The 25,587-nt window shown below is 36.3% G+C and overlaps 2 protein-coding genes and 1 pseudogene across 7 annotated transcripts in view; 2 read left to right on the plus strand and 1 right to left on the minus strand.

The window, feature by feature from the left end:
- Positions 1-25,587, minus strand: part of ZNF790 (zinc finger protein 790) — a 94,664-nt gene that overhangs the window by 48,758 nt on the left and 20,319 nt on the right. For 2 of the 3 annotated variants that reach the window (XM_082439342.1, XM_082439343.1), the window contains exon 2: positions 7,623-7,777. The gene's annotated coding sequence lies outside the window, so the exon portion shown is untranslated. Of the gene's footprint in view, positions 1-7,622; positions 7,778-19,809; positions 19,876-25,587 lie in introns of those variants that run through there. The other variant, XM_082439345.1, reaches the window with a different exon arrangement.
- Positions 1-25,587, plus strand: part of ZNF345 (zinc finger protein 345) — a 50,134-nt gene that overhangs the window by 17,707 nt on the left and 6,840 nt on the right. Inside the window, exons 3-4 of one of the 3 annotated variants that reach the window (XR_014257073.1) lie at positions 9,485-9,611; positions 11,070-11,123. The gene's annotated coding sequence lies outside the window, so the exon portion shown is untranslated. Of the gene's footprint in view, positions 1-9,484; positions 11,124-25,587 lie in introns of all 3 variants that reach the window. The other 2 variants (XR_014257072.1, XR_014257074.1) reach the window with 2 other exon arrangements.
- Positions 20,054-22,341, plus strand: LOC309649393 (heterogeneous nuclear ribonucleoprotein A3 pseudogene; annotated as a pseudogene). The gene has a single exon. The product of its transcript is annotated as a heterogeneous nuclear ribonucleoprotein A3 pseudogene (transcript).

The following is a 25,587-nucleotide window of genomic DNA, read 5'->3' on the forward strand; positions in this document are numbered from 1 at the left end:
AAGCAAAATGAAAAGTCAGAGGGACTTCCCTGGCAGTCCAGTGGTTAAGACTCCATGCTTCCACTGCAGGGGTCATGGGTTAGATCCCTGGTCAGGGAACTAAGATCCCACATGCCATGTGGCACAGCCAAAAAAAAAAAAAGAAAGAAAGAAAGAAAAATTCAGAGGGATTGGTCTCAACTGAAAGAGCAAAAGAAAGCTCCTGAAAAAATAATGAAACAGAAATAATTAACCAGATAAAGAATTCAAAGCACTGGAAATAAGAATGTTAACTGAATTAGGGAAAAGAATAGATGAACACAGAATTTTAACAAGGAACTGAAAATATTAAAAAAAAAACAGAACTGAAGAATTAAGTAGCTGAAATAAACACACTAGAAGGAAGAAATAGCGACTAAATGACAAAGAAGAATGCATAAGGGATCTGGAAGATAGACTAATGAAAATCACCCAATCAGAACAGCAAAAGTGTCTACAGCCATACCACCCTGAATGTGCCTGATCTCGGAAAGCTAAGCAGGGTCAGGCCTGGTTAGTACTTGGATGAGAGACTGCCTGGAAATACTGGGTGCTGTAGGCTTTAAAAAAACACACACAGCAAAAGAAAAAGAAAAATTTTAAAATGATAACCCTTTATGTGATCGTTTTTTAAAAATATTTATTTATTTATTTATTTATGGCTGCGTTGTGTCTTTGTTGCTGCGCACAGGCTTTCTCTAGTTGCAGCAAGAGGGAGCTACTCTTCATTATGGTGCACAGGCTTCTCATCGCGGTGGCTTCTCTTGTGGAGCACAGGCTCTAGGCACGCAGGCTTCAGTAGTTGTGGCATGCAGGCTTCAGTAGTTGTGGCACGCAGGCTCTAGAGTGCAGGCTCAGTAGTTGTGGTGCATGGGCTTAGTTGCTCCGTGGCATGTGGGATCTTCCCGGACCAGGGCTCGAACCCGTGTCCCCTGCATTGGCAGGCGGATTCTTAACCACTGCGCCACCAGGGAAGTCCCCATTTATGTGATCTTTGGGATAACATTAAGCATACCAACATTTGAATTATACAGGTCCCAGAAGAAGGGAGAGAGATGGGAATTGAACATGTATTTGAGGGGCTTCCCTGGTGGCACAGTTGTTAAGAATCCGCCTGCCAATGCAGGGGACATGGGTTCGAGCCCTTGTCCAGGAAGATCCCACATGCCACGGAGCAACTAGGCCCATGCGCCACAACTACTGAGCCTACGCTCTAGAGCCCGTGAGCCACAACTACTGAGCCCACGTGCCACAAGTACTGAAGCCCGCATGTCTAGAGCCTGTGCTATGCAGCAAGAGAAGCCATCACAATGAGAAGCCCGTGCACCACAAGGAAGAGTAGCCCCTGCTCGCCGCAATTAGAGAAAGTCCACATGTGGCAACAAAGACCCAACACAGCTGAAAATAAATAAATAAAATAAATAAATTTTTTAAATAAATAAATAAAAATTAAAAAAAAAGAAAGAAAATATATTTGAGGAAATTATGGCTGAAAATTTCCCAAACCTGAAGAAACATATCGAAGTAAAGGAAACACAGAGGGTCTCAAGATGAACCCAAACAGACCCACATAAAGACATAAAATTAAAATGGTAAAAGTTAAAGACAGAGGGACTTCCCTGGCAATACAGTGGTTAAGACCCTGTGCTTCCACTGCAGGGAGCATGGGTTCCATCGCTGATCAGGGAACTAAGATCCCACATGCCTCGGGTCATGCCCAAAACAAACAAACAAACAAACAAAAAAGATAAAGACAGGATTCTGAAGGGAGCAAGAGAAAAACAAGGGTCATATATAAGGGAATCCACATAAGGCTAGCAGCCAATTTTTCTGCAGAAGCTTTGCAGATCTAAAGGGAGTGGCATAACATATTCAAAGTGCTGAAAGGGAAAAACCTGCAACCTAGTATACTCTACCCAGCAAGATTATCATTTAGAATCGAAGGAGAGATAAAGAACTTCTCAGAAAAGCAAAAAGTAAGAGTTCATCAATACTAAATCTACCATAAGAGAAATGTTAGAAGGTCTTCTCTAAGTGGAAAAGGAGTAAGAATCTATAGGAACGGGGAAATCCCACTAGGAAAAGCAAATATATAGTAAGGACTGAGGATCAACTACTTAACTAAGCCAAAATGAAGATTAAAAGACTGAAAATTGTAAAAGCAAATATAACTACAATAAACAGTTAAGAGATAAACCTGGAGATGTTAAATATGACATTAAAAATACAAAATGGGGACTTCTCTGGTGGCTCAGTGGATAAGGCTCTGCACTCCCAATGCAGGGGGCCTGGGTTCGATCCCTGGTCAGGGAACAAGATCCCACATGCATGCTGCAACTAAGAGCTTTCATGCCACAACTAAGGAACTCATGTGCCACAGCTAAGGAGCTGGCAAGCTGCCAGTAAGGACCCCCACCTGCCGCAACTAAGGAGCCCACCTGCTGCAACTGAGGAGCTGGCAAGCCACAACTAAGGAACCCGCAAGCCACAACTAAGACCCAGTGCAACCAAATAAATAAATAAATATTTTAAAAAAAATACAAAATGTGGTTAGGGGAGTAAAAAGTGTAGATCTTTTAGAATGTGTTTGAATTTAAATGACTATCAGTTTAAAACAAGTAGATATAGTTATAGGTCAACATATATGAACCCCATGGTAAGCACAAATCAAAAACCTACAACAGATACACAAAAACTAAAAAGAAAGAAACACAAGCATACTACTAAAGAAAATCATCAAATCACAATAGAAGAAACAAAATGAAGAAATGAACAGAGAACGACAAAAACAACCAGAAAACAAGTAATAAAAGGGCAATAAGTACATACCTATCAATAATTACTTTAAATGTCAATGAACTAAATGTTCCAATCAAAAGACAGGGTGGCTGATTGGATAAAAAACAAGACCCATCTATATGCTGCCTACAAGAGACTCATTTCAGAGCTAAAGACACACACACAGACCGAAAGTGAGGGGTTGGGAAAAGATATTTCATGCAAACGAAAACGTCAAGAAAGGGGGAGCAGCAATTCTCATATCACAAAAAACACTTTAAAACAAAGTCTATACCAAAAGACAAATAAGGGCATTATATAATGATAAAGGGATCAATCAGAAGAGGATATTACACTCGTTAACATATATGTCCCCAATACAGGAGCACCTAAACATATAAAGCGAACACTAACAGACAGAAAGGGAGAAACTGGTAATAATATAATAATAGTAGCGGACTTTAACACCCCACTTACATCAATGGGCAGATCATCCAGACAGAAAATCAATAGGGAAACAGTGGTCTTAAATGACACAATAGACCAGTTGGACTTAATAGATATCTACAGGACATTACATCCAAAATCTGCAGAATACACATTCTTTTCAAGTGCGCATGTAACATTCTCCAAGATAAATCTCATGATGAGCCACAAAACAAGTCTCAATAAATTTAAGAGGATAGAAATTATATCAAGCATTTTCTTTGACCACAACAGTATGAAACTAGAAATCAACAGAAAAATGGGAAAAGAACAAATATGTAGAGACTAAACAACATGCTACCATAAAACCAATGGATCAATGAAGAAATCAAAGAGGAAATCAGATAATACTTCAAGACAAATGAAAATGGAAACACAAGTCTCCAAAATCTATGGGATGCAGCAAAAGCAGTTCTAAGAGGGATGTTTATAGTGATACAGGTCTTCCTCAAGAAACAAGAAAAATCTCAAATAATCAACCTAACCAACTATCTAAAGGAATTAGAAAAGGAACAAACAAACCCCAAAGTGAGCAGAAAGAAGGAAATAATAAAGACCAGAGGGGAAATAGATAAAATAGAAACAACACAACAACAACAAAATAATAGAGCAGGTCAATGAAACCAAGAGATGGTTTTTTAAAAAGTTAAACAAAATTGATAAACCTTTAGCAAGGCTCACCAAGAAGAGAGAGGACCTAAATAAATAAGACATGAAAGAGGAGAAATAGCAACTGATACCTCACAAAGATACAAAAAATCATAAGAGAATACTACGAAGAATTATATGCCAACAAATTGGACAACATAGAAGCAACAAATTTCTAAAAACACAAACCTGCCAAGGCTGAATCAAGAAGAAACAGACAATTTGATCAAATTGATCACTTGTAGTGAAATTGAATTTGTGATAATAAAACTCCCAGCAAACAGAAGTCTAGGACCAGACAATTTCACAGGGGAATTCTACAGAACATGTAAAGAAGAGCTAATACCTATCCTCCTCAAACTATTCAAAACAATTGAAGAGGGTGGAACACTCTCAAATTCATTCTATGAGGCCATCATTACCCTGACACTGAAACCAAACAAAGACACTACAGAAAAAATTACAGACCAATATCTTTGATGAATGTAGATGCAAAAATCCTCAATAAAATATTAGCAAACTGAATCCAACAGTATATAAAAAGGATCATAACACCATGATCAAGTGGGATTTATTCCAGAAATGCAAGGCTGGTTCAATATTCACAAATCAATCAATATGATACACCACATTAACAAAAGGATTGTGTCAGTAGATGCAGAGAAACTGTTAGATAAAATTCACATTCACTCATGATAAAAACACTCATCAAAGTTGGTATAGAGGGAACCTATCTCAATAAAGGCCATTTAGCACAAGCCCACAGCTAACATCATACTCAACAGTGAAAGGCTGGAAGACTTCCCTCTAAATTCAGGAACAAGACAAGGATGCATATTCTCATCACTTCTATTTAACATAGTATTGGATGTCCTAGTCATAGCAGTCAGACAAGAAAAAGAAATAAAAGGCATTCACATTGGAAGGGAAGAGGTAAAACTGTCACTATTTGCAGATGACATACTTTGGGTATGTAGAAAACTCTAAAGTCTCCACCAAACTTTAAGCTTCAAGTATTGTCATGTAGTTTCAGCCCTACTCCCAAAAGGCACTTACCATCAACTAATGGCATTTGCTCCCATATTTCCAATTATTTTCACATTGTAACTTATGAAGCAATTGAATATATATTTGAATATATATTTTTCTTTCTGCACCATTTTCATCACCAATTTTTCAACCTTATTTGGGCTCCTTGTTATCTTATAAGCTTTAAAATAAATAGCACACATACAAACTGCCTTAAGGCAAAATACAGGGTAAGCATGACAGTGTGTTGAAACAGTACATATGCATAACATTCCAAAGAGTGCTGGACAACACTCTCTCTTCACTCTTCTCACCTGCCAAAGTATGCAACAGAATAGTTGAAGTTCATCCAAATGTCACAACATTGTAAATGTGTTCCATATGATGTTCTCTAACTGAAAATGGTTGTATAGAATAAATTGATGTTTGACTTTGCCTAAAACCATATAATGTTCTCATATCAGTTCTTATAATGTATTTATTTAGTGTGTTTTGGAGTAAAAGTCACTATTTTGAAAGAAGAAAAGCATCATTGTAGAAAAAGTGCTTTAACTTTTGAAAGCTTTTGAAGCAAAAAGTCATTACTAAATAGTCATCTTGTGAGATGTTTGTATAAATTTTCATTTTTTTCTGAAGTTAATTTTCTGGGTGGATTTTTTAATTTTAATTTTTTGCCTAGCTTTCTAGTAAGTATTGTTCAAAATGTAACAATGTTCCTAATATATTATTAATATTTATATATATTAACAGCATTTAATATTTATATTTATGTTAATTACATATTATATGTTATATATTATTTTTTTTTAATTTTTTTATTGAAGTATAGTGGATTTACAATGTTGTGTTAGTTTCTTTTGCTTTTTTTTGGGGGGGCTGCATTGGGTCTTTGTTGCTGTGCGCGGGCTTTCTCTAGTTGCAGTGAGCAGGGGCTACTCTTTGTTGCAGTGTGTGGGCTTCTCATTGCGGTGGCTTCTCTTGTTGCAGAGCATGGGCTCTAGGCACATGGACTTCAGTAGTTGTGGTACGTGGGTCAGTAGTTGTGGCTTGCAGGCTCTAGAGTGCAGGCTCAGTAGTTGTGGCGCACAGGCTTAGTTGCTCCACAGCATGTGAGATCTTCCTGGACCAGGGCTTGAACCTGTGTCCCCTGCATGGGCAGGCAGATTCTTAACCACTGCACCACTAGGGAAGTCCCTATGTTATATATTATTAATATGTAATATATATTAATAGCAATTTTCACATAGTCAAACATTATTTCCTGGAGAGTCTCTCATGGTCTTCCATGTGCCCACTGCTTCCATCTGGACAGATTTTTCTTTATCTCTGTTTCCTAGCTGATGTCCTAGTTTTCCTGGTTTATATTTACACTGAGACCTTCTCTTGCCCCTCTGCCATGTTGCTTTTTTCCCCCTGATTCCTTGTGTAACTCTTTGCTCTTTTAGTACTTGATCTTAATATAACACAACCTCTACTACTCTCTTAGAAAAAAGAAGTCCACAGAAAAGGCTGAAAGAAAGTATTTCCCTCCCAAAGCCATTCAGTAAAGACTGGAGGAAGAGACTCCTTCAAATGTGAACATGACATAAGACTTCAAGGAACACACACAAAAAATCAAGGAAACATGATACCACCAAAGGAATACAATAATCTTCCAGTAACCATCCCCAAAGAAATGGAGATCTGCAATTTGCCTGATAAAGAATTCAAAATATTTGTTTTTAGGAAGTTTGGTGAGAAAAAAGAAAACACAGAAAGACAATTCAATGAAATTTTAAAAATGTACAAAAAGTTTAACAAAGAGATAGAAATCATAAAAAAGAACCAAACAAATTTTCCAGCTGAAGAGAGCAATGAATGAAATGAAAAATGCAATAGGGAGCATCAACAGCAGACTTAATCCAGCAGAAGAATGAATCTGTGAGGTCATAGATAGGTCATTTGAAATAACTCAGAGGGGAACAAAGAAAAAAGAATGAAAAAAAGGAAGAAAATGTAAGGTCTGAAACCATAAAACTATTAGAAGAAACTATTAGAAAAAACCATAGGGAACAGCTTCTTGACACTGGTCTGGGCAATGATTTTTTGGATATCACACCAAAAGCACAGACAACAAAAGCAAAAATAAACAAGTAGGACTACACCGAACTAAAAAGCTTTTGCACAGCAATGGAAACAGTCATCAAAATGAAAAGGCAACATACAGAATGAGAGAAAATATTTGCAAACCACATGTCTGATAAAGCTATTAATATCCATGATATATAAAGACTTATACAACTCAATAGCAAAAACAAACAAAAAGTGAATAACCTCATTAAAAAATGGGGAAAGGACCTGATTAGACATTTTTCCAAAGAAGATATATTAATGGCCATCTGGTACATAAAAGGGCTCAACATCACTAATCATTAGGGAAAAGCAAATCAAAACCACATTGAGATATCACCTCATACCTGTTAGGATTGCTTCTATCAAAAAGACAACATATCACAGGGAACTCTACTCAGTACTCTGTAATGACCTATATGGGAAAAGAATCTAAAAAAAAGTGGATATATGTATAACTGATTCACTTAGCTGTACAGCAAGAACTAACACAACATTGTAAATCAACTCTACTCCAATAAAAATTAATTTAAAAAAATGCAACAGGGACTTACCTTGTGGTCCAGTGGGTAAGACACCGCACTCCCAATGCAGGGGGCCAGGGTTCGATCCTTGGTTGGGGAGCTAGATCCCGCATGCGTATCACAACTAAGAGTCCACATGCCGCAAATTAAGAAGCCCACGTGCCGCAACTAAGACCTAGGGCAGCCTAAAAAAAAAAATAAATAAATAAATATTTTTAAAGAAGACAACAGATAAGTGTTGGCGAGAATGTGGAGACAAGGAAATCTTTGTACACTGTTATTTGGAATGAAAATTGGTAAAGCCATTATGGAATACAGTATGGAGATTCCTCAAAAAATTAAAAATAGAACCCTTATATAATCCAACAGTCCCATTTCTGGGTATATATCCAAAGGAAACAAAATCAGTATCTTGAAAAGTTATCTGCACTCCCATGTTCATTTTTATTGCAGCATTATTCACAGTAAGATATGGAAACAACCTAAGTGTCCATTGATGGATGAACAGATAAAATGGATATGAGATATTCATCACTCACTGGGACCTTCTCTTGCCACTCTGCTATGTTGAATCTTTTTCTTTTTCTTTTTCTATTGATAGATAGCTAGATATACATACATATAATGGAATATTATTCAGCTATGAGAAGGAAGGAAATTCTGCCATTTGCAACAACATGGCTGTATCTAGAGTACATTATGCTAAGTGAAATTGGCCAAAGACAAATACTATATGGTTTAATTTATGTGTATATCTAAAAAAAAAAAGAAAAGGTCCAACTCATAGAAGCAGAATAGAATGGTGTGGTTATTAGGGGCTGGAGGGTGGAGGAGATAGGGATATGCTGGTCAAAGGGTACAAGCCTTCATTTATAAGATGCTCTGGGAATCTAATGTACATTGTGGTGACTATACTGTACTTGCAATTTTCTAAGAGAGTAGACCTCAAGTATTCTCACCCCCCCACCCCACAAAAAAGAAAGGTAAGTATTTGAGGCAATGGATATGTTAAATAACCTTGTTGTGGTAATCATTTCACAAAGTATATGTATGTCAAATCATCACTTTGTATATTTTAAATATGTACAATTTATTTGTCAATTATATCTCATTAAAGCTGAAAAATCTGTTTTAAATAAAAGGAAAAACAATAAAAGAGGAAAAAGAAAGAAAAAGCGTTCATAGGAGATACATATTTGAGCCTTTGCTTATCTAGAAATGTCCTATACAACCCTCACATTAGTGTGAATTTTGGCTGGATAAGTAACTCTAGTCAAGAACTCATTTCTCTCTTATTATTGAAAAATTCATCACATTTTTTTGGTTTTTCTTCTTTTGTTCACTTGTTTTTTCATTTCAGGGTACTATTAAGCAGGCCATTGTGTTTCTGTTTCCTGGTGCCTTCATGTGACCTGTTTTCTGATTGTTGAAAATGTTCAGGTCTTCTTTATATTCCTATTATTGTAAAATTCTATCCTTTGATACCCTGCCAAGGGGCTACCAATTATTTATAACTTGAGTTTTCAGGGGAGAGGAGGAAGCAGGAGGGTACTCCTCTTTATTGAGAATATACTATATGCCTGTTGGCTTTTTAATTGGGATATTCGTCTTAAATGAATTTAGTATACTTTTAAATCAGAAAGGGTCTCAGAATCCTCACTGTGCACAGGAGTTTTTGTCTGAAAGAACTGGGTTGTGTGAGACCTGCTCACTGATTAACACTAACTCTCTATTCTTCACTCACATCACAGGCATTGACCCCAAACTGTTTGCTTTCCATTTCTCTTCTTTCCTGTAAAATTCTCCTGTACTTCCTCTACTTTTATCTTTTTTTGTTTGTCTTTCATTCCATCTTGAAATCATTTATTTTCATTACACAATTTTCATTTCAGGAATTTGTGATATTCAAGGATGTGTCCATAGACTTCTCTCAGGAGGAGTGAGAATGCCTGGACTCAACTCAAAGGAATTTGTACAGATATGTAATGTTGGAGAATTATAGCAACCTGGTCTCAGTCGGTAAGCACAACTATCTACAAAAAGTCTTAATTTGCCCTCTGGATTACGTGCTTCCCCCAAGAAGAATTTTTCAACGCCTTTCATATATCCTATGCATTTCTTCTCCCTATTCCTAAAGAAATGGCTTGAGCTTTGCAGAGTCTGGGCAGCATCGTTAGGCCTAAGGCCAAGGTTCCATCTTCTCTGCTTTTTGTGGCCCTTGCAATAGTGACATCCTCCTTTATTTGCTGATCACAGGACAGGATTTGAGTGCTGGAACATCTACAACATAAAAATCTTTCTTCTCTCATGAGTAGGACTTTCCATTGCCAAGCCAGAAGTGATTTCTTTATTGGAGCAAGGGAAGGAGCCTTGGGGTGTTTTTGACAGTGAGCTGACAAGGGACCTGTATCTAGGTAAGCGACTGATGGTCATGCAAGAGGAGAGGAGTGCAGGATGTAACTTAGTTGTTCAATGAGGAGACCATGTCTTTGAGATATTTTGGTAAATCTCCCCTCAGAGGTCCACAACTATATAGAAAAGTAAACCTCACTATGAGCTTCCAAATGCCCACACCTCCACCTCCAAGATAACCCTATCTCTGCTTCTTTTCTCTCATTTTTCCCTCCTATTCATAGCAGGTGATTCTGATGACAAGCTTCTACCTTTATTTGGGATCTTATTCCTTCTTATTGGTTCACTCTCTTTTGTCTTTTGGTTTATATATGTGTCACTCCCTTGAACGTTTTGGTATTTAGTATATTTAGTTTTTGGATTCATTACTTTATTATGTATTCATGCTTTCAACCGACACTCCCTTATATTCTATGTTGTGGAGGATATTTTTCTAGGAGACATAGAGGTTATAAAATAATATGAGCTATTAAGAAATGTATAGCCTGAGGATTGGGAAAATATCTTTTCAAATCATTCAAAAAGTACAATTAATTGTAAGAGGAGTTCACATATTGCAACCAGAAGAAATGGCTAAGATTGAAAGGTGGAAAAGCCTCACAGAGCTATAATAGTTGGAGCCTTGGGAGTGATTGCAGTCACCTTGGTAGAGAGTTTGGGGTGTAAAGATTATGTGCTTGTAATGGGAAGGCAAAGATTGCAGACGAGAAAAGATTGAGGTAAAGGTTGATGATCAAGCAATCGCATTAATACATGCAATCAATGTAATAGAGTGGGAGTGAAGGATGATTTAAGGCAGAGGGCACAGTAACTACAAAAGTCCTGAGGCAGGCAGGCTCATTGTGTATGAGAAGCACCAAGGGCCAATCTGTCTAAGACAGAGTAAACAAGGAAAGGAGTATGAGATGTGATCAGAGAGGTGTATGTTGGAAAGAGTCAGTTTATGGTGACCTTGTAAATTGCGGTTGAACTTTTTCTGAGTAAAATGGTACATAAATAGAAGATTTTAAGCAGAGCTATGACATGATTTTTATTTTTTTTAATACTTTTTTCCCCCACTTACAGAAGAGGAAACTGAGGCACAAGGACTTGAAGTAACTTGTCCAAGGTCAACAGCTAGTAAGTTTTGGAGATAAGGTCTGAACCCAAGCTGTACGTGTTCCAAGCTCCTAAGCTATGTTGCCTCTCCAAATCAAATCAAAAGGGTGTAGACATAATGGACATGTTTTTATCTGAATTACAGGTGAACAAATAGAAGTTAAGTTTAAAAAATTAATTTGAAAATGAGTTTTTACAGTCCATAAAGAAATAGCTAGCTATAGAACACATATTACATGCATTTATGTATGTGTGTGTGTGTGTCTCTCTCTCTCTCTATATATATACACACATTAGATGTATATAAATGCATCATGAATTTCCTCTAAAATACTATATCATATGCCTTCCTATCCCAATAAACTTTTATATATTATATCAGTATTATAATATAGATACATTATAATATATCAGTTTATGAATAATTAGGTTGCCTTCCAAATCTTCCAATTTCAATTTCTAATTAAAATTGCCATTTTTCTATACCTTCTGTTGTAAATGGATTTTCCCCCATAATTTCTTGATGCTTTTTTTTTTTTTTTTGGCCACATAGTACGGCTTGTGGGATCTCAGTTCCCGGACTAGGGAGCAAACCCAGGCCCCGGCAGTGAAAGCACTGAGTCCTAACCACTGGACTTGACAGGGAATTCCCTTTTGCAGGAAATTTCTAAAGCTTTTTCTCAGCAATGCATATAATGCCTGTGTTCAATTTTATTACATCATCTTCTGGAATGTGTACCTTTTAAAAAAATAAATAAATTCTATATTTTTCAAAATAAGAACATTTTATTTTAATATTTATTTATTTATTTATTTATTTGGCTGTACTGGTTCTTAGTTGCATCACGCAGGATCTTTGTTTGCTGTGTGTGGGATCTTCGTTGTGGCATGCGGGATCTAGTTCCCTGACCAGGGATTGAACCCAGGCCCCCTGCATTGGGAGCATGGAGTCTTAATCACTGGACCACCAGTGAAGTCCCCAAAAGAAGAACCTTTTAAAGTGAAGGCCAAACTGTCGTAGAGTGTTTTGCATTCAGGATTTATCTAATTGCCACCAATGATTACATTCCCATTAAAAAATTTTGGGTCTGATCTGATACTCAGGTAGGGTTGTGTACTTCTTAATTCATCTTATTAGGAGGCAAAGTGAAGTGTTCTCATTGCACTGATGGTAATTTTGATCAAGTAGTTATGGAAATGACTGTCAGATCTTTGCATTGGAAGATGCATATCCCCCCTTATCACTACTGAATAATCTCTGTGCTTGGAATTAGCCAGCTCGTTAAGAAGCTTTAGTTTCTTTTAATAGGGAATGGTGTTCATCAACCAATATCTGAGTATCACTACTACTGAGCTGTCATTGCTTCTATACCCATTCAGTGGAAAGAGTCAGGAAAGATGTTTTTGTCATTGAATCATTCTAATAACTCTAATTCAGATCCAAAAGACAAGGTTCTGTCTCACTTTCCTGCATTTCAATTTTATAACTTTCCCTTGAACAGGGAAAAAACCCTATTTCCCACAACATGAGTATATTTGCTCGAATCTTCTCTCCTAAGTGCCACAGAATACTTTCAGAATTAGAATATCAACACAACTACTGACCAAAAAATTTAAGTCACGTTCAAGATTTCTTGCTCTTTTGTTTTTTTTTTCTTTTTCTTTTGTTTCTTGCTTAGAATATGTTACACTAAGGATTTCCAGAGTACAGTTTGAAAACTTATTACATTAATACTTTTCTCTGCATTTTCAATTTAATATACAGTTTAATTGCTGAGTTTAGATTTTTTAAGTTTATATTTGGAATATATAAAACATATATATGGTTCAAAAGTGAAAACTAGGGCTTCCCTGGTGGCACAGTAGTTAAGAATCTGCCTGCCAATGCAGGGGATACAGGTTCGAGCCCTGGTCTGGGAAGATCCCACATGCCACGGAGCAACTAAGCCTGTGCGCCACAACTACTGAGCCTGTGCTCTAGAGCCCATGCTCCACAACAAGAGAAGCCACTGCAATGAGAAGCCCATACACCACAACGAAGACCCAATGCAGCCAAAAAAAAAAAAAAAAAAAAATCAGGACTGACAGGAAAATGCTGCTGTTATGGCCATAAAAAAAAAAAAGTCAAGACTATATAACAATTATACTTAGAGGAGTCATGCTTGAATACTTAACTGCTTCATCCATTGCCATCCCCACTCTAGTTAACCTTTTGTTGTATGTCTAGTCAGATTTATCGTTTTTGTTTTGTCAAAGCACACTCACATTTATATTCTCAATTCTTCTTTCCTCTTTTACATGGGATATTATTCTTTCTGCATCCTTTTTTACTGTCCTGGTTTTCTTTTTATTATTATTATTATTAATAAGATGTGTAGAAATCATTCCATATATATTCAGTGGCAAATTTTAAAAAGATATAAAGTTGACTTTTCTTTCTTGGCATTATATGTGTTGATTTTTGTCACAACTCATTAATTAGTAGAATAATAATTAGTAGAGTTTTCACTAATCGTGAAATTTGCAAATATTTTCAGTTTTTTTCTTGTTTTCCTATGCTTCTAACTTGGATGCTTCTTTCTAGTCTTACTGCAGTGGTAACACCTTCCAGGAAATGTTCAACAGAAGTAGTGTTACTCAGAAATATCTTGCATTCCTATACGCTAACCACCAAAGATCAGAAAGAGAAATTAAGGAAACAGTCCCATTTACCACTGCAACAAAAAGAATAAAATACCTAGGAATAAGCCTATCTAAGGAGGCAAAAGACCTGTATGCAGAAAACTATAAGATACTGATGAAAGAAATCAAAGACTACACAAAACAGATGGAGAGATATACCATGTTCTTGGATTGGAATAATCAATATTGTGAAAATGACTATATACCCAAAGCAATCTACAGATTCAATGCAATCCCTATCAAATTACCAACGGCATTTTTCACAGAACGAGATAAATTTTACAATTCATATGGAAACACAAAAGACCTCGAATAGCAAAAGCAATCTTGAGGAAACAAAAAACAAAAAACAACGGAGCTGGAGGAATCAGGCTCCCTGACTTCAGACTATACTATAGGGCTACAGTAATCAAGGCAGAATGGTACTGGCACAAAAACAAATATAGATCAATGGAACAGGATAGAAAGTCCAGAGATAAACCCACGCATCTATGGTCAACTAATCTATGACAAAGGAGGCCAGAATATACAATGGAGCAGACATCCTCTTCAATAAGTGGTGCTGGTAAAACTGGACAGCTACATGTAAAAGAACGAAATTAGAACACCATACACAAAAATAAACTCAAAAGGGATTACAGGCCTAAATGTAAGGCCAGACGCTATTAAAATCTTAGAGGAAAACATAGGCAGAACACTCTATTACGTAAATCGCAGCAAGATCTTTTTTGACCCACCTCCTACAGTAATGAAAATAAAAACAAAAATAAACAAATGGGACATAATTAAACTCAAAAGCTTTTGCACAGCAAGGGAAACCATAAACAAGACGAAAAGACAACCCTCAGAATGGGAGAAAATATTTGCAAACGAAGCAACTGACACAGGATTAATCTCCAAAATATACAAGCAGCTCATGCAGCTCAATATCAAAAAAACCCCAAACAACCAAATCAAAAAATGAGTGGAAGACCTAAATAGACATTTCTCCAAAGAAGATATACAGATGGCCAACAAACACATGAAAACATGCTCAACAGCATCGATTATTAGAGAAGAGCAAATCAAAACTGCAATGAGATATCACCTCACACTGGTCAGAATGGCCATCGTCACAAAATCTACAAATAATAAATGCTGGAGAGGGTGTGGAGAAAAGGGAACGCTCTTGCACTGTTGGCGGGAATGTAAATTGATACAGCCACTATGGAGAACAGTATGGAGGTTCCTTAAAAAACTAAAAATAGAACTACCACGTGACCCAGCAATCCCACTACTGGGCATATACCTAGAGAAAACCGTAATCCCAAAAGACACAAGCATCCCAATGTTCATTGCAGCACTATTTACAATAGCCAGGACATGGAAACAACCTAGATGTCCATCAACAGAGGAATGGATAAAGAAGATGTGGTACATATATACAATGGAATATTACTCAGCCATAAAAAGGAACGAAATTGGGTCATTTGTAGAGATGTGGATGGACCTAGAGACTGTCATACAGAGTGAAGTAAGTCAGAAAGAGAAAAACAAATATTGTATATTAATGCATACATGTGGAATCTGAAAAAATTGGTATAGATGATCTTATTTACAAAGCAGAAATAGAGACACAGATGTAGAGAACAAACGTATGGATACCAAGGGGGAAAGGGGAGTGGGATGAATTGGGAGATTGGGATTGACATATATACACTATTCATACTATGTATAAAATAGATAACTAATGAGAACCTACTGTATAGCATGGGGAGCTCTACTCAGTGCTCTGTGGTGACCTAAGTGGGAAGGAAATCCAAAAAAGAGGCAACATAAGTATACATGTACTGACTCACTTTGCTGTACAGTAGAAACTAACACAATATTGTAAAGCAACTATATTCCCATAAAAAAATTTTTTAAAGTTTAATATAAAAAAAAGAAGTAGTGTTACTGTCTTCATCTTTTTTCATGATTTTTATGGTCATAATTTTTCTTCTTTTTTAAAAAACTTTAAATTTTGGAGTAATTTTATATTTACAAAAAAGTTGCAAAAATAGTGTAAAGAGTTCCTATATATCCCTCATCCAATGTCAGTTTCCCTTATATTGTTGTGGTATATTTGTCAAAACTAAGAACCCAAGATTTATACATACATACATACATTAATTAATTAATTTATGGCTGTGTTGGGTCTTCGTTGCTGTGTGCAGGATTTCTCTAGTTGCAGTGAGCGGGGGCCACTCTTTGTTATGGTGCACAGGCTTCTCATTGTGGTGGCTTCTCTTTTTTTTTTAATGAATTTATTTAATTTATTTATTTATTTTTGGCTGCATTGGGTCTTCATTGCTGCATGCGGGCTTTCTCTAGTTGCGGTGAGTGGGGGCTACTCTTCGTTGCAGTATGCGTGCTTCTCATTGCAGTGGCTTCTCTTGTTGCAGAGCATGGGCTCTAGGTGCGCAGGCTTCAGTAGTTGCGGCACATGGGCTCAGTAGTTGTGGCTTGTGGGCTCTAGAGCGCAGGCTCAGTAGTTGTGGTGCATGGGCTTAGTTGCTCTGCAGCATGTGGGATCTTCCTGGACCAGGGAACGAACCCATGTCCCCTGCATTGGCAGGTGGATTCTTAACCACTGTGCCACCAGGGGAGTCCAATACATTATTATTAACTAAACTGTAGAACGGATTCAGATTTCATGGTTTTCCATTAATGTCTTTTTTCTACTGTCATGTCTCGTGGTCTGTGACAGTTTCTTAATTTTTTTTTTAATTAATAGCTACTTTATTTATTTATTTTATTTATTTTTCGCTGTGTTGGGTCTTCGTTTCTGTGCGAGGGCTTTCTCCAGTTGTGGCAAGCGGGGTCCACTCTTCATCGTGGTGCGTGGGCCTTTCACTATCGCGGCCCCTCCCGTTGCGGGGCACAGGCTCCAGATGCGCAGGCTCAGTAGTTGTGGCTCACGGGCCCAGTTGCTCCGCGGCATGTGGGATCTTCCCAGACCAGGGCTCGAACCCGTGTGCCCTGCACTAGCAGGCAGATTCTCAACCACTGCGCCACCAGGGAAGCCCAGTTTCTTAGTTTTTTATGACCTTGACAGTTATGACAAAATGCTTGTCAGGTATTTTGTAGAATATATCTCAATTTGTATTGGTCTGATGTTTTTCTGATGATTAGATTGGATTTGGGGGTTTTTGGAAAGAATACCACAAAGATGAATTTGGGCTTGATTTTAAACTTTCATTGTTATGTGTATTTTTGCTGTATTTTTGTGAGGATACACTTCATTAGTATAAAGAAATTCTATTTTATTCATAACTTATAAGAGTTTACTTTATGACTGGATGCTGAATTTTGTTTATTTTTTTTGTTAATGACCTACATTAACAAATTTTCTTATGATTTAACTTGATACTCCTAGAATGAATTCAATTTGTCATGATGATTTGGGGTTTTTAATTAAATTACTAGATCCAATTTGGTAATATTTTGTTTAGAATCTATACCCATCTATATCCATTAATTATATTGAATCATAATTATTTTTTCAAATACTGTCCTTGTCTCATTTTATACCCAGCCTCATCAGATGAATTGAGACTATTCCCCTTTGTTCCTCTTATTTTTTTCAATATATTTTTGGAAAATGTACATAAAATATACTGTACATTTTAAGTAATAAGAACACTCAGATCACTACCATGCAACATTTTCAATAGTGTTTGGTAACCCACTAGTAATGTACAATCAAATCTTGTATTTCAGCAGCATTAGAATTACTTTATGTCTCTGCTTATGGCACAACCCAATGGCACAACCTAACAAGGTTCATCTATTCAATTTTGGTTTTTATATTTTTGTATTTATTATTTAATTTTGCTTTACAAATTTATTAAAATTTACAGTTCCAATGTCAGACCTACAAAACAGCATAAATTCATAGATGCCTAGCTTCCATTCTTCTCCCCTTCCACTGTTTTCATTCCCTCCAACCTATGAAATCTTTTATAAACTTTATGGTTTATCCTTTCATTGTTTTTTCTAATGTGAACACATATGTATATATCTTCATGCATTCCCTTTCTTATATAAATAGTAGCATACACTAGATAGTTTATTCCACCTTGCTATTTCACTCTAAAAAGATACATCATGGAGATCACTCCATAGGAATACCTAGATGATTCTCATTTCTTTATGCAGTTGCATAGAACTCTGTTTTGTCCATATACTATAATGAGTTTGAGCAGTACCAAGCTAGTGGCTATTTGGATTGGTTCTAATCATTTGCTCTTACAACAAGTTCTGTGGTGGATATGCTTCTGCATAAATATTTTCAGATTTTTTCCCAAGAGTACCTGTTTGGGTTCCTAGAACTGGGATTGCTGGGTCAAAGGATAAATTTTGCTAGAAACTGGCAAATATCCCTCTATGGTGGTTGTATCATTTTTATTTGCTACACTGAATGTGTGAGAGAGAAAGGCTATGTTGTCAAACTTTTTCTTTTGCCAAAATATACTTTGAATTTGTTCCAAAATTTGACAATCACTGATTTAATCTTTTCTTAATCACTTTCCCTCTTACCTTCCTATATCACTTTTCAATTTCTACATTTTCTTTATTTTTCAAATTGTACCACCATATCAAAACTACATATTCTATTCACATTTATAGACATTAATGTCACTGTAAATCTCCCTTTTTTATTCAAAGTTTTGTATCTTCCAAGAAAAAAAAGTGAATGTTTTTATTTGTGTTTTCTTTCAGAATATAAATCTAGGTTTGAGAACCAGAAGGTATCTCTGAAAAAGGATAACTATGAAATAGATTCATCCCAACGGGTTATAATGGAAGGGTTTACAAAGCATGGACTTAAACAGGGATCTCAGGAAAGACATTTTAGCCAAGTGTCATGTACCTCTGAAGACATTGCCACTTTCTTTCAGCATACATCTCTTTCTCTACATAAAACATTTAATACTAAAGAGAAATTTTATGAATGCAGAAAACATAAAAATACCTATGGACAAGACTCACAACTTACTACAAATCAAGAAAGTCATACTGACAAAAAATTCTATGATTATAAAGAATACAGGAAGTCCCTTAGTAGCACTTCAGAACTTAGTTTATATTACACAGTGCCTATCAGTATGAGACCCTATGAATGTGAGGAATGTAGAAAGTCTTTGAATAGTGGCCCAGACTTTATACAACATCAGATAATTTTTACTAGGGAGAAATATAATAAATTTAAGGAAAGTCAGAAGGCCTTTACTAATGCCTCACGTTTTTTTCTACATCAGAACATTCATACAAGCGAGAAGTCCTTTAAAGGTAATTATTGTGTTAGAGAATTTAATAATGGTACAGCCCTTATTCGTCATCAGAGAATTCATACTGTTGAGAAACCCTATGAATGTAATGAATGTGGAAAGGCCTTTAGTACTAGTTCAATATTTAGAGTACATCAAAGGATTCACACAGGTGAGAAGCCCAATGAATGTAAAGAATGTGGAAAAGCCTTTCATCATTCCTCATACCTTAGTCAACATCAAAGAATTCATACTGGTGAGAAACTTTATGAATGTAAGTATTGTGTTAGGGCTTTTAGCAATGTTTCTGCCTTTATTCGGCATCAGAGGATTTATACTGGTGAGAAACCCAACAAATGTAAGGAATGTGGAAGAGCCTGTAGTACTGTCTCAATACTTAACAGCACATCAAAGAATTCATTCAGGTGAGAAACCCTATGTTTGTAAGGAATGTGGGAAGGCCTTCACGTCAGTCTTCAGAACTTACTCAACATCAGAGGATTCATACTGCTGAGAAACCCTACATATGTAAGGAATGTGGAAGGGTCTTTCGTTGTTCATCAGAGCTTTCTCGACATAAGTTAATTCATGCTGATGAAAAGTTGTATGAATGTAAGGAATGTGGAAAGACCCTAAGTAGAGATTCAATACTTACACAACATCAGAAAATTCACACTGGTGAGAAAGGCTGGGAATGTAATGAATGTGGGAAAGTTTTAAATTGTGTAATATACCTGACTTGGCATCAGTGAATTCATACTGGTGACAAACCATATACTTGTAACAAATGAGGGAAGGCCTTTCTTCATTCTTCAGACCTTATTCTGCATCAAAGAATTCATGCTGGTGAGAAACCTTATGAATGCAAGGAATGTAGGAAGGCTCTTGCAAGAAGTTCAAATCTTAATCGCCATCAGAAAGTTCATAATGGTCGGTCCCATATTGAACTCGAGTTGGAAAAGGCGAGTCCGGTCTCAAAATGGAGGTAAAACCGCCACCCGGTCGCCTCCAGCCCGACTCCGGCCGTCGCCGCCGCCACCGGGGGGAGGAGGGCCATGATCCAAAGGAACCAGAACAGTTGAGAAAACTGTTTATTGGTGGTCTGAGCTTTGAAACTACAGATGATAGCTTAAGAGAACATTTTGAGAAATGGGGCACACTTACAGATTGTGTGGTGATGAGAGACCCCCAAACAAAACGTTCCAGGGGCTTTGGTTTTGTGACTTACTCTTGTGTTGAAGAGGTGGATGCAGCAGTGTGTGCTCGACCACACAAGGTTGATGGGCGTGTAGTGGAACCAAAGAGAGCTGTTTCTAGACAGGATTCTGTAAAGCCTGGTGCCCATCTAACAGTGAAGAAAATTTTTGTTGGTGGTATTAAAGAAGATATAGAAGAATATAATTTGAGAGACTACTTTGAAAAGTATGGCAAGATTGAAACCATAGAAGTTATGGAAGACAGGCAGAGTGGAAAAAAGAGAGGATTTGCTTTTGTAACTTTTGATGATCATGATACAGTTGATAAGATTGTTCAGAAATACCACACTATTGATGGGCATAATTGTGAAGTTAAAAAGGCCCTTTCTAAACAAGAAATGCAATCTGCTGGATCACAGAGGTCGTGGAGGTGGATCTGGCAACTTTATGGGTCGTGGAGGAAACTTTGGAGGTGGTGGAGGTAACTTTGGCCGTGGTGGAAACTTTGGTGGAAGAGGAGGCTATGGTGGTGGAGGTGGTGGCACCAGAGGTAGTTATGGAGGAGGTGATGGTGGATATAATGGATTTGGAGGGGACGGTGGTAATTATGGCGGTGGTCCTGGTTACAGTAGTAGATGAGGCTATGGTGGTGGTGGACCAGGATATGGAAACCAAGGTGGTGGATATGGTGGCAGTGGTGGAGGATATGATGGTTACAATGAAGGAGGAAATTTTGGAGGTAACTATGGTGGTGGTGGGACCTCTAATGATTTTGGAAATTATAGTGGACAACAGCAATCAAATTATGGACCCATGAAGGGGGGCAGTTTTGGTGGAAGAAGCTCGGGAAGTCCCTATGGTGGTGGTTATGGATCTGGTGGTGGAAGTGGTGGATATGGTAGCAGAAGGTTCTAAAAACTCAGGAGAAAAGGGCTACAGTTCTTAGCAGGAGAGAGAGCGAGGAGTTGTCAGGAAAGCTGCAGGTTACTTTGAGACAGTCGTCCCAAATGCATTAGAGGAACTGTAAAAATCTGCCACAGAAGGAACGATGATCCATAGTCAGAAAAGTTACTGCAGCTTAAACAGGAAACCCTTCTTGTTCAGGACTGTCATAGCCACAGTTTGCAAAAAGTGCAGCTATTGATTAATGCAATGTAGTGTCAATTAGATGTACATTCCTGAGGTCTTTTATCTGTTGTAGCTTTTTCTTTTTCTTTTTCTTTTCATTACATCAGGTATACTGCCCTGTAAATTGTGGTAGTGGTACCAGGAATAAAAAAGGAATTTTAAACTTTTCAATATTTGTGTAGTTCAGTTTTTCTACATTTTAGTACAGAAACTTTAACAAAATGCAGTTTTGAAGGTGTTTCCTTGTGAGTTAACAAGTAAAGAAGATCATTGTTAATTACTATTTTGTATGAATTTTGCTAAAGTTAACTGTAAAGAAACACCTGCTGACTTGCAGTTTAAGGGGATCTATTCTCCCTATTTCCAAACCATGAAATGAATGGGCTCTGACATGTGGAGAGAATAGATATTTGTATGTTTGCAAAGTGCGTTTTAGATAATAGAATTGGGTATTTAAATTAGCATATTTGTGAATTTAATAGCATTAAGATTTACTTCAAATGAAAAATCTCAAAATTCCTATTTGGTTTTTGTGCATTTTCTTTCAAAATGTAATCATATGATTTTAGTGTATTAGCTTCGCTGAGAGTCCTAGCTGTGTTTAGAACATCTCCATTCTACATTCACCTTGGTCACATGTGAACTGCTGCCATAGTTTTATTTGGGTGTAAAGAATGTCTCCTGCCCTCTGTTTAAATTCTGGAAAGGGACAGTGAATGTTTTCGTTTCCTCCTACCTTAAGAAACATTCTTAAAATCTTCAAAATACAGGACAGTGTAAGCCTGCTCTGTCTGAGCAAATTAGTGGCTACTTTTTTTATTTTCCTTTTTAAAGCACAAGAGGCCCATAAATCTTCAGTTATTTTCCTTGGTTTAATATATATTTTTTTGATACAAGCTCTCAGAGAAAGAGAATAAAAATCATGCATTGTTGAACCCTTAACTGGCAGGCATGCTTTCCTGTTTGTACCCTCTGCATTTTACTGGATGAAACCAAGGATAGTCTAGATATAATCATCCCAAGTGATTACTTCAGTAGAAGTGTACCACACTTGCTTAGTACAAACAAGCTTTTCACTTCCTCAAGACCTGAATTCAAATTTGGATAGTCAGAGTTTGTACTCACTTAAAATCCCAAAGAACACACTGTTATTTCCATGTGTATGCTTGAACCTAAGTCATGCTGGTATGAGTTTACAATTTGTTTGGAAGACCCTGGTTGAGAAGAGTTTTAGATAACAAGGTCATATATACATATATATATATATAAACCAATGTCTACTGTTTTGCTCCAGCTAGTGCTTAAAATTTCATTCTAGCCCTAAGTATGTGCCCTGCTGTTATTATTTCTTCGGTAGTTGAACGTTAAATTTGAGATTCTTATTTTTGTTTTGAGAAGTACTAAGCAAAACAAGCAATAAAAGGGGGGATGGGGCGTGCTAGTGTTTGAATATGCTCTCATTGCTCTAATTCTGTGCCTCTGTGCATTAATATTTGGATGCATGCAATGCCAGCATGGAAATCGGTCATCACAGACACTGCAGTTTTCCAGAAAACACTCACAAACCAATAAATGTAACAGACAACATTCCATTTGTTAATGGACATATGTGAATAAGCAGTGTAGAAAATAGGCTAATTATTAGAAAACAGTTAAGTCTTTAACAACTTCAAGTATTGGTTATATAAATGGACACTGTCAATGTTCATAACTTAAACCTGGGTACCTGGTTAAAATAATGCTTGGGAAACATTTTATTAACATTAAGCTAAATTGTCAAAAAAAAAAGTTCATAATGGTAAAAAAATATTATGAAAGGAAGATCTGTAAGACTTTTAAGCATGTCTTTCAGGTAACAGACATGAGAGATAAACCCTAGAAATATAATTAATAGGGAAAATCTAAGGACGTCATTGGTGAGAAAATATAGATATATAATTAATATGAGAATGCCTTATGTGTTTCACAGTGGACTACCATAAGAATAACATTAATATTGGAAGGCCTTTATCCATTCATTCCTGTCTAAATTTCTAAAACTTTCTAATCATGAGTGTAGAAAGTGAAAAATCTTTTTTGTTGCATTTTTTATTTTAAAATACTTTAAATCCACTTTATTTTTTATGTACCTATCATTGTAATATAGCTATTATAATTATGTAAAATTACAAGATATAATTACAATTGCATAAAATTGTAATAATTATGATATAATTATGCATAGCTAAAATACTATATAATTTTAAGTTGTGCATTAAATATTAAAATTTATTTTGTTCTCACCAGAATTCTTATTCCAATACCACTTATTCAGTAACTATTTCCTGATACTTTTTATATGCAGTTTGATGACATTTTATATTCTTATTATTATAAGCTTGGATTTAATGACAGCCTTTTTATACCCCAACATCCAATTTGGAGACTCTTCAGTTGATCTTTTTAAAGTACACTTCTACCTGTATATATCTTTGCATCTGAACCATTTTATTAAAAACATCACTACTTTAAGATGTATATTTTAATATTGATAAAACGACATCTTTATTTGTATATATAAATTGATATTTTTAATAAAATGATTTTATTGTAATAATTTTCTCTGAATTTTTTAAGAACTACAAAGAAGCCAACAAAATTACCTTTAATCCTCCCAAGGAGATATAACTATTGTCAAATTGTTGGAACAAATCCTTTCATACATTATTATATTTATATTTTATGTAAAATGGACAAGGCTATATTCACTAGCATATGTTGGTTTTGTAAGGATTAAATGAGTTAATATATTTAAATGGCTTATAATTAAGAGTGTAACATACTCAGTAAATATAATCCATTGTCAAAATTATTTTTTCCTTTGACTGTTTTATTATTTATAGAAAGTCTCTTAACTATGGTGCACATTTGACTTAATAGCATAAATTTAATATTGGAGAAAAACTTTAAACTTCTAGTTAGTGGAAGCAAAGTCATCATCATCACTCCTTCTTAGTCATGAGATGACTTAGCCTGAAGGAAAAACCATAAACATATTATGAATAATGCCTTCATTCAAATCTAATCCTTTATGCTGAATCCTAAAATTCACATCAGCATGAAACCCTGTTGATAATATTACTGCCCACATTATCTGGCTAATTAAAAATAATATTTTATTGTGGGAACATCTGGCTCTTGATCCGATGCATGTTTAAACTCACATTTGGTTAAGGATGAAATAAAAGCTTAAAGTACAATTTCTTTGGAAATAATGGATACTGAGTATCCTACACAGCAACACCTGTGGGAAGTGGGCAAAATTACTCATAGAAGAATTTATAGCTCTAAATCCAGACATGTATTGCAATATCAGAAAAAAATGAAAATAAACTAAGCAAAGATTATATAGGTTATACATATAACTACTTGGTAATAATTTTTATAACTTTATTTTTTAAAGTTTAAATTTATTTATTTATTTAATTTTTGGCTGCGTTGGGTCCTCGTTGTTGTGCGCGGGCTTTTTTTAGTTGCAGTGAGCGGGGGCTACTCTTCGTTGCGGTACACGAGCTTCTCATTGCGGTGGCTTCTCTTGCTGTGGAGCACGGGCTCTAGGCACGAAGGCTTCAGTAGTTGTGGCACGCGGGCTCTAGAGGGCAGGCTCAGTAGTTGTGGCGCATGGGCTTAGTTGCTCCGCGGCATGTGGGATCTTCCCAGACCAGGGCTCGAACCCGTATCCCCTGCATTGGCAAGTGCATTCTTAACCACTGTGCCACCAGGGAAGCCCCAGTAATAATTTTTAAAAATAAAGAATGCATGTACGAAAATTCTAAGTCTCCAGCATTAACTGTAGAAGATTTAGAAACACTAGTAGTGCAATGAAATTAAATTAGAGATGGATGGTTACCTATAAACTATATCCAGACAGTCTACACAGGCAAAATTCTCAAAACATCAAGAACTATTGTATATCAAAAGATAAGGGACTTCCCTGGTGGCATCTTCTGTCTCTGACCTGTAGACCTTCTCTTAAAAGGCACATCTGGTTAGTTCCTGCTGATCTAGGATAATCTCCCATTTAATTAAAGTTACCTGTTTAAGGACCTTAATTTCATGTGTCCAAAATCCCTTCACCTTTGCCGTGTAACTTAATATAATTATAGGAGTGATATATCATAATACCATCACCTTTGCTGTACTTTATTG

Source organism: Balaenoptera physalus, assembly GCF_965194825.1.
Source record: "Balaenoptera physalus genome assembly, chromosome: 19".
Classification (NCBI taxonomy): Eukaryota; Metazoa; Chordata; class Mammalia; order Artiodactyla; family Balaenopteridae; genus Balaenoptera; species Balaenoptera physalus.